A 7,264-nucleotide genomic window follows, 5' to 3' on the forward strand; every position below is an offset into this window, starting at 1 on the left:
TTCCCTCTCTCGCTGTGTCCCTCTCCGTCAAATAAATAAATAAAATCTTTAAAAAAAAAAAGTAAAGGTATGGAGAAAGGTACGCAATGATAACACTGATTAAAAAAAAACTACTTATATTCATTTTGGACAAAGTTGATTTCAGAACAAGGAAAATTATCAGGGATAAAAGGACACTACATAATAATAGAGGGGTCATTCTCCAAGAAGACACATGATCTTAAACATGTACGCACCTAACAACAGAGCATCAAAACATGTGAGGCAAAAACCGATAGAAATAAAAGAAAAATAGGCAAATCCACTTGGAGATTCCAACATCCCCCTGTCAATAACTAATAGATCAAGCAGGCAAAAAAAATCATAAAAATCAAAAATCAAAAAAAGATAAAGTTTAACTGAACAACCCTATCAATTTGATCTAATTGACATTTATGGAATATTCTGTCAAACAAAAGCAGAATATACATTCTTTTCAAGCTTGCATAGACCATTCACTGCGACAGACCACATTCTGGGCTATAAAGTACACCCTAACAAATTTGAAAGACTAGAAATAATACACAGTATGTTTTTTAGACTACAGTGGAATTAAACTCTTAAAAGTCGTATCTCCAAATAAAATCACATTGTTGGGTTAGGACTTCAACGTATGAATTTTAAAGGGACACAATTCACTATATCATATAAACACACACTTTCTACTATGACAGGCTAAGCTTTTATGTCTCTGGCTTCTAGAGTCTAGCATTTTAACAGGACAGAATGTGTATATGTAATAAAAGAATAAGGTGAGAAGTCCAGCTGCCTCTGAAGGGAAGGGACAAGGGCACAAATGAAAGAACTTAATATTTTTTCAATAAGAAGAAGAAGGAAATCTTTCTAGCTCACATATTCTAGAGGATGGCTACTGCATTGGGGCTATAAAGTGTCCAACCCACACAGTAACAAAGTAGGACTAACCCCTTGCATCCTGACAGGCTGCAGCTAAGCTGACCTCAGCTGACTGGAGATTGGAGCACTGGTTTCTACTAATAGAGGGGGAAGAAGAGATGTATGAATAGAGCAGCTGTATAGTAAATCATCTCTCCAGCTTTTCACAGAGGTTGTATGTTAGTGTTTTCTGCCATCTGCTTAGTTCACACAAAGGAAAGAGTGAACACACTATATTATTCAATGTCTTGGCAAAAATAGGATGGAAAAAAAAACTGGATAATTTGAGGAGAATTTAATAAACAGGGACTACTTAAAATATGTGGCAGAGTTCTCAGAAGGTAACATTTGATGGTGCGGCTCCCTGGGGTTTATAAGTTAGGGAACATTAATTATCCCTAAGCATGAAGACTGACAGTCCCATGAGTTTGGGGAGGCAGCTCTATGGAAGGGGCCACTTGGCAGGAGCCGTGGTCTCTGGTTAGGTTCCAAGCACCCCTGTCAGGAACTCAGCAGGAAGGAAGCTAGGAGAATAAGTATCTGCCTGTATTCTCCTCCCACCTATGGATCTTCTGCAGATAACCCCGACTTCCACTGGCTGGAGCCATCCTGAGGCCAGGAGGCAAAGGAAATTCTGAAGCAGTCCGTATATGTCAGACCCCCTCAGTCCAGGGCTGGGTGGAAATCATGGAGAGTGGATCTCAAGAGGAAGACAACCAACACATACACTTGGATTATGGCATTCACATACTGACATACTTTGTGAATTAGGTAAAATATTTTTTTGAGAACAGGCATCAATATTTTATATATAAATATTTGAGATCAGGTATTAAGATTACAAAACTCTTTTATTTGACAGGACTTTTCCCAAAGCATTTTAAACACTTAAAGTATTGTTATATTGGCATTTATAAACTGGGCAGTTTCCAATTCTTGAGGCAGAGAGGAGCAATGCTTGCCAGATTTTCCAGAATCAATTAATTGCAGAAATACCTGCCCATCAGATCTCTAATAATGGGTCAGAGGAAAGCTAGAAAAGACCATTTGTGTACCATTTATATCAATGTGTTCATTTTGCTGAATATGTTCTAATCTTCTAGAACCAAGGTGTTTTTCTTGCTTACCTTCTTTAAGTTCTTCTCCTTAAGGAAAACTTAGCAATAAAATGAAAACTCAATTAGAATTTCATTTTTTTAAAAGATTTTATTTATTCATTTATTTGAGAGAGTGAGAGAGAGAGAGAGCACATGAGAGGGGGGAAGGTCAGAGGGAGAAGCAGACTCCCCGCCGAGCAGGGAGCCTGATGCGGGACTCGATCCCGGGACTCCAGGATCATGACCTGAGCCGAAGGCAGTCGCCCAACCGACTGAGCCACCCAGGCGCCCTAGAATTTCATTTTATTAGCTGTCATTATGATGTCCAAATCTATATGATGAGGTGATTTCCATGTTTTAGAAAATCTCTATCTGCCTACATATGACCCAGCAAACAGGATATGTTTATTAATCTTGTGTAAGCTTTCTATAAAGCTAAATTAATAATAATTTATGTATTTCAAAGATGCTTATAAGATTTTAGAGCTTTACATCGAAGATTTTTTGGACCTCTGGATTTACTTCCAGACCTCCAAATAAACTTCCCAGATAACCTAGGAAATGGCTGAATTACACCAGAAATCTCTCACATGATGTTAAATTACTCTTATAGCAGAGGGGACAAACCCAAGCCCAGTAGATTTACCTTCCCAGTTGCTATTGATGTTTGAGAGAAACTGAGGCCGCCCAGAAGGAGTGTGAGCTGCAGATGAACTCCGCAGAGCAGAGTTTCTTACGAGAGCAGCACAATCAGGCCAGCTCAGATGTGCCCACACCACAGCAGCGCCTAAAGGGGCAAAGCGCATCCTGACCCTGTCCACAGCTTAGCGATTACACACACATTCTGCAGTTGAGTCGTTCAGCTCTTCCCCCCTCACACCCCAGTGAAGCTGCTCCCAGGACCTTCATTGGTTCAAGTCCCCCCTCTGCCTTTTCTCTTATACCCAGCATGGGTCCGTATACCCCGCTGCCAGACCATGTACTTCCCCTTAATGCCTGCGCCCAGCTGTTCGCCTCCCCTCCCCACTCCACCCAAAGCGTTTCCACACCATCCGTCCCGTTGTGGGTCAGGTCAACAATCCCCACCCTCCATCATGCTCCACGGGTCTTACCCCGCTCTTGGTCATGCCCCTTCCATTCTAGCCTGACTCACTGCCACCCATGGCACTTATGAAATAGTAATGGCAGCCTTCTTTGTATCGCTCTCCTCATGCTTGCTGTTTAGCAAGATAGAATTGTGATTCAGCTGATAGGAAGCCAAATCAGGGTTGAATTGTGCACTGCCACCCCCCCCACCCAGTCATATGTTGAAGTCAAACCTCCACTACCTCAGAATGTGACCTTATTTGGAGATAGGGCCTTTAAAGGAGTAATCAAGTTAAGCTGAGGTCATTACTTGGGCACTAATCCAATATGGCTGGTGTCTTTATTAAAGGGGGATATTTGGACACAGAGACACATATGAAGGGAAGATAAAGCGAAAAGGTGCAGGGAGAAAGAACATGGCCATCCACAAGCCAAAGAGAGAGAAGCATGGAATAGATCCTTCCCTCACAGCCCTCAGAAGGTACCAATGGGGCCAATACCTTGATCTTGGACTTCCAGCCTCCAGAACTGTGAGACAACAAATTTCCATTGGTCAAGCCACCCAGTGTGTAGCACTCTGTTCCATCTGCCTTAGCAAACCAATGTAAGATGTAATCGTAAGAAACTGCTACACCATGCCCCGGATTTACTGATTAACTACGACTAAACCGGGCTCTTCCTGGTGATATTGATTTTTTAAAGCCATAAGCTCTAAAGTAAAGCTTGTTTTGTTCCATATATTCTTTTTTAAGAAACAGTAAGAGTGTCCATCTAATTTTTTTTTTTTAATATTTTATGTATTTATTCGACAGAGAGAGAGACAGCGAGAGAGGGAACACAAGCAGGGGGAGTGGGAGAGGGAGAAGCAGGCTTCCCGCTGAGCAGAGAGCCTGATGCGGGGCTCGATCCCAGGACCCTGGGATCATGACCTGAGCTGAAGGCAGCCGCCTAACCGACTGAGCCACCCAGGCGCTCCGTCCATCTAATTTTTATGTCATTCCTTAAGAGTTAAGCTTGGAGGTGGAGGAGTTTTGTTCCTTGATGATGCCCAAAGGATGAGATATTACCATAAAATAGAATACTTGATCTGTGTTTGGTATCAACAAGTCTTCAACCAAATCAAAGTTTTACCCAGAACAATGTACATTTGTTGTCTTCTTCAAAGTTGGTAAAACTAATTTTTGCTTTATTGAAATGCTGGTTGGAAGGCACCTTTGCCATGCGGCCACGAGATGGCAGGGCAGCACCATTCTTCTTGAGGCCACAAGCTGAACAAAATGCAAATTCCGGATACCTGCTGGAAAAGTTTATGAAGATAAACTTCACTATCTTCCTTTTCAGCATTAGCTTTTCTTTTATGAAAGTAGCGCATGTTTTTTTTTTTTTAAGATTTTATTTATTTATTTGAGAGAGAGAATGAGATAGAGAGCATGAGAGGGGGGAGGGTCAGAGGGAGAAGCAGACTCCCCGCTGAGCAGGGAGCCCGATGCGGGCCTCGATCCCGGGACTCCAGGATCATGACCTGAGCCGAAGGCAGTCGCTTAACCAACTGAGCCACCCAGGCGCCCCATAAAGTAGCGCATGTTTTTAACTGCAAATCAAAACAACACAGAAAAGTATAGAGAATAACATCAAAACTCTCATTATTCCACCTGTCAGAAGCAAACACACTGGAGGTCCTGCTCCTGATATAAAATGGCTGAAGTGTGGACCATTCCCAGCATTCTCTATAAACACCCCTGCCCAAGGTTCCCTCCCCTCTCATTGACTATGAATTTCACTCAAACTTAACAGAATCCCGACTCCAATCTAACCCTAACGCCAACACACAATTTCCTTTTGGTTATTTTTAGAGATTTGTTAGCACTCTGGGTGAACACCACTGTGTTCACAGTGCTCACCATAAATACCTAATCTTATTACAGCTGCAGCATCAGGTACTAATCTTGGTAAGATTGATAAACTCTGCCATTTTTAATTCTAGGTAAAACACTGACCTGAAGAGACATCACAGAGAAATCAGACTGTTTAAAGAAATAAAACATATGTCACTTTAGGTGGTCAGACATAGGAGGTTTACTTATTTTGGGGTTAAATTGTAAATCTCTGGTTTTTATTTTATTTATTTATTTATTTTTAAAGATTTTATTTCTTTGACAGAGAGAAACACAGCAAAAAAGGGAACACAAGCAGGGGGAGTGGGAGAGGGAGAAGCAGGCTTCCCGCCAAGCAGAGAGCCTGATGCGGGGCTCGATCCCAGGACCCTGGGATCATGACCTGAGCTGAAGGCAGACACTTAACGACTGAGCCACCCAGGCGCCCCAATCTCTGTTTTTTAAATTAAAATACAGTAACACTGACTTTTTACAGGTTTAGCACATGTATAGATTTGTGTAAATTCCATGACAATCAGGATCCAGAGAAGTTCAATCACCCCAAAACAACTCCTCTGTCCCTCTGTCATCACACCCTAATGGCCTCTAAAATCTATAAATTCTCATGTGGCTTCGTCAGTTACCAGTTCTAACTCCCAGGGGACCCAGTCCCTTGGTGCATAACTTCTGCCTCCTCACCACTGCCCTACCTAATTCAACCCAAATCTAGGCATGAACCCTGAATCTTTCACCAAGTTTTTATTTTGATTTGCAAATTATAATAATGTAAGTAAATGTATTTAATCTTCAATATGATAGAAAGAGCCTCAGATTAAAAACAACCCACAATCCAACTATACACAGTTTGAGACACAACCAAACTAAACAGGCCCAAATCTATAAAAAGAAAAAGGACAGGCTGAATGTGGATGGCATTATCCTTTCAATCTCACCTCCACAATAAATCTAACCCCTTCAAGCCCATAAGCTGTTCTGAATTTAGATTTCAAAGATACTATAGATCTATGTAGGGACAGACATCTTCAGAATTCCAGGGGCAAACGCGGAAATGCCGAGCCTCTTTTCCTCCTCCCACCTACTCTCAGGGAAGAAGGCAGCAATCCTCCCCTTCAAGACCAATCTCCTACCCTATGTTGACTGTGTAATTAACATCCTCTCCCATAGGATTTATTTTTAAATAAATCTTCCAGCTCTGATCAATTAATCTGCCAATCAGTAAATCATTCAGTAGAACTAAATGTCCCTGGCTTTAATCCTTTTGCCTTTAGCAAAAGGATTTTTTTTTTCACCAACATTTTTTTTTTTTTTGGTATCTGCTTAAGATTCTCAATAAAGCCTCTTGGTGAATTTCCTAGCAACATTACCTGCAGCTGGTATGTCTCTCAGTGGCAACAGAGCAGTGCAATACAGCATCTGTTATACCTGGACATTCCATTGCTAAACTATCTCACCACCAGAACGGAATGTCTGGATTATCTGGCCCATTAGCCATCCTGGTCCTGCCCTTTCACCTGGACTGCCCCACATACGTTCAGGACAGATTTGGAATCCACAACATCCTCTTATGAACCATCATAGTCAGATTTGTTATTGCTTAGAAAAGTAGGGTCAGAATTAGAGTTCAGCTGTCAGGAGGGGAACCAGATCAGGAATGGTTTGAGACATATGGTCAGGGGTGACTGTGGCAGGACTCAACGCTTCCCTGACAAAAGTGCCTTCGTGGCTGTCACCTTCAAAGGAAAGCCCCGGTTCCTTGGCATGACATACAACTCTACTGTTGACCTGGCTCCTGCCTACCTCATTAGCCTCAGCAACCACCCCTCTTGCCCAGCAGTTGGTACCACAGGAACAGCCCTGGTGGTTGCCACGTTGTGCCTCCCAACCCCACCTTGCCAGTACGTACATGCTGTTTGATACCTCTACGTCTTTGTTCATGATGTTCTTCTGTCCGAATTATTCTTCAGCCCACGAACGCTTTTCGTCCTCCTTATAATTCCGGATCATCTTTCAAAATTTAGCTCAATAAATGCCTCTGCGGGTAATCTTCCTTGATCTCCCTTCAGAGGGAGTCAAATTTTTCTGAACTTTGCATTCCTCTATTATTGATGGTACTTTAAAAAATTATTGAAATGGTTTGATTTTATATCGTCTTTCCAACTACATCGTGAGTTTCTCACGGGAAAGGATGCTGTGGTATTCGTCATAATGGATTTCCCCAGAGTCTCCAGCTTTCCCTCCGAACCCGAGAGCGAA

General features: G+C 42.1%; 1 protein-coding gene across 2 annotated transcripts in view; it reads right to left on the reverse strand.

The window, feature by feature from the left end:
* Positions 1-7,264, reverse strand: part of SKA1 (spindle and kinetochore associated complex subunit 1) — a 28,533-nt gene extending 21,269 nt beyond the window's left edge. Inside the window, exon 1 of one of the 2 annotated variants that reach the window (XM_045886699.3) lies at positions 6,929-7,264. The gene's annotated coding sequence lies outside the window, so the exon portion shown is untranslated. Of the gene's footprint in view, positions 1-6,914 lie in introns of both variants that reach the window. The other variant, XM_045886696.3, reaches the window with a different exon arrangement.

This window comes from Mirounga angustirostris, unplaced genomic scaffold, assembly GCF_029215605.1.
Source record: "Mirounga angustirostris isolate CCGP_5_RB_7025 unplaced genomic scaffold, mMirAng1.0.hap1 SCAF_14, whole genome shotgun sequence".
Classification (NCBI taxonomy): domain Eukaryota; kingdom Metazoa; phylum Chordata; class Mammalia; order Carnivora; family Phocidae; genus Mirounga; species Mirounga angustirostris.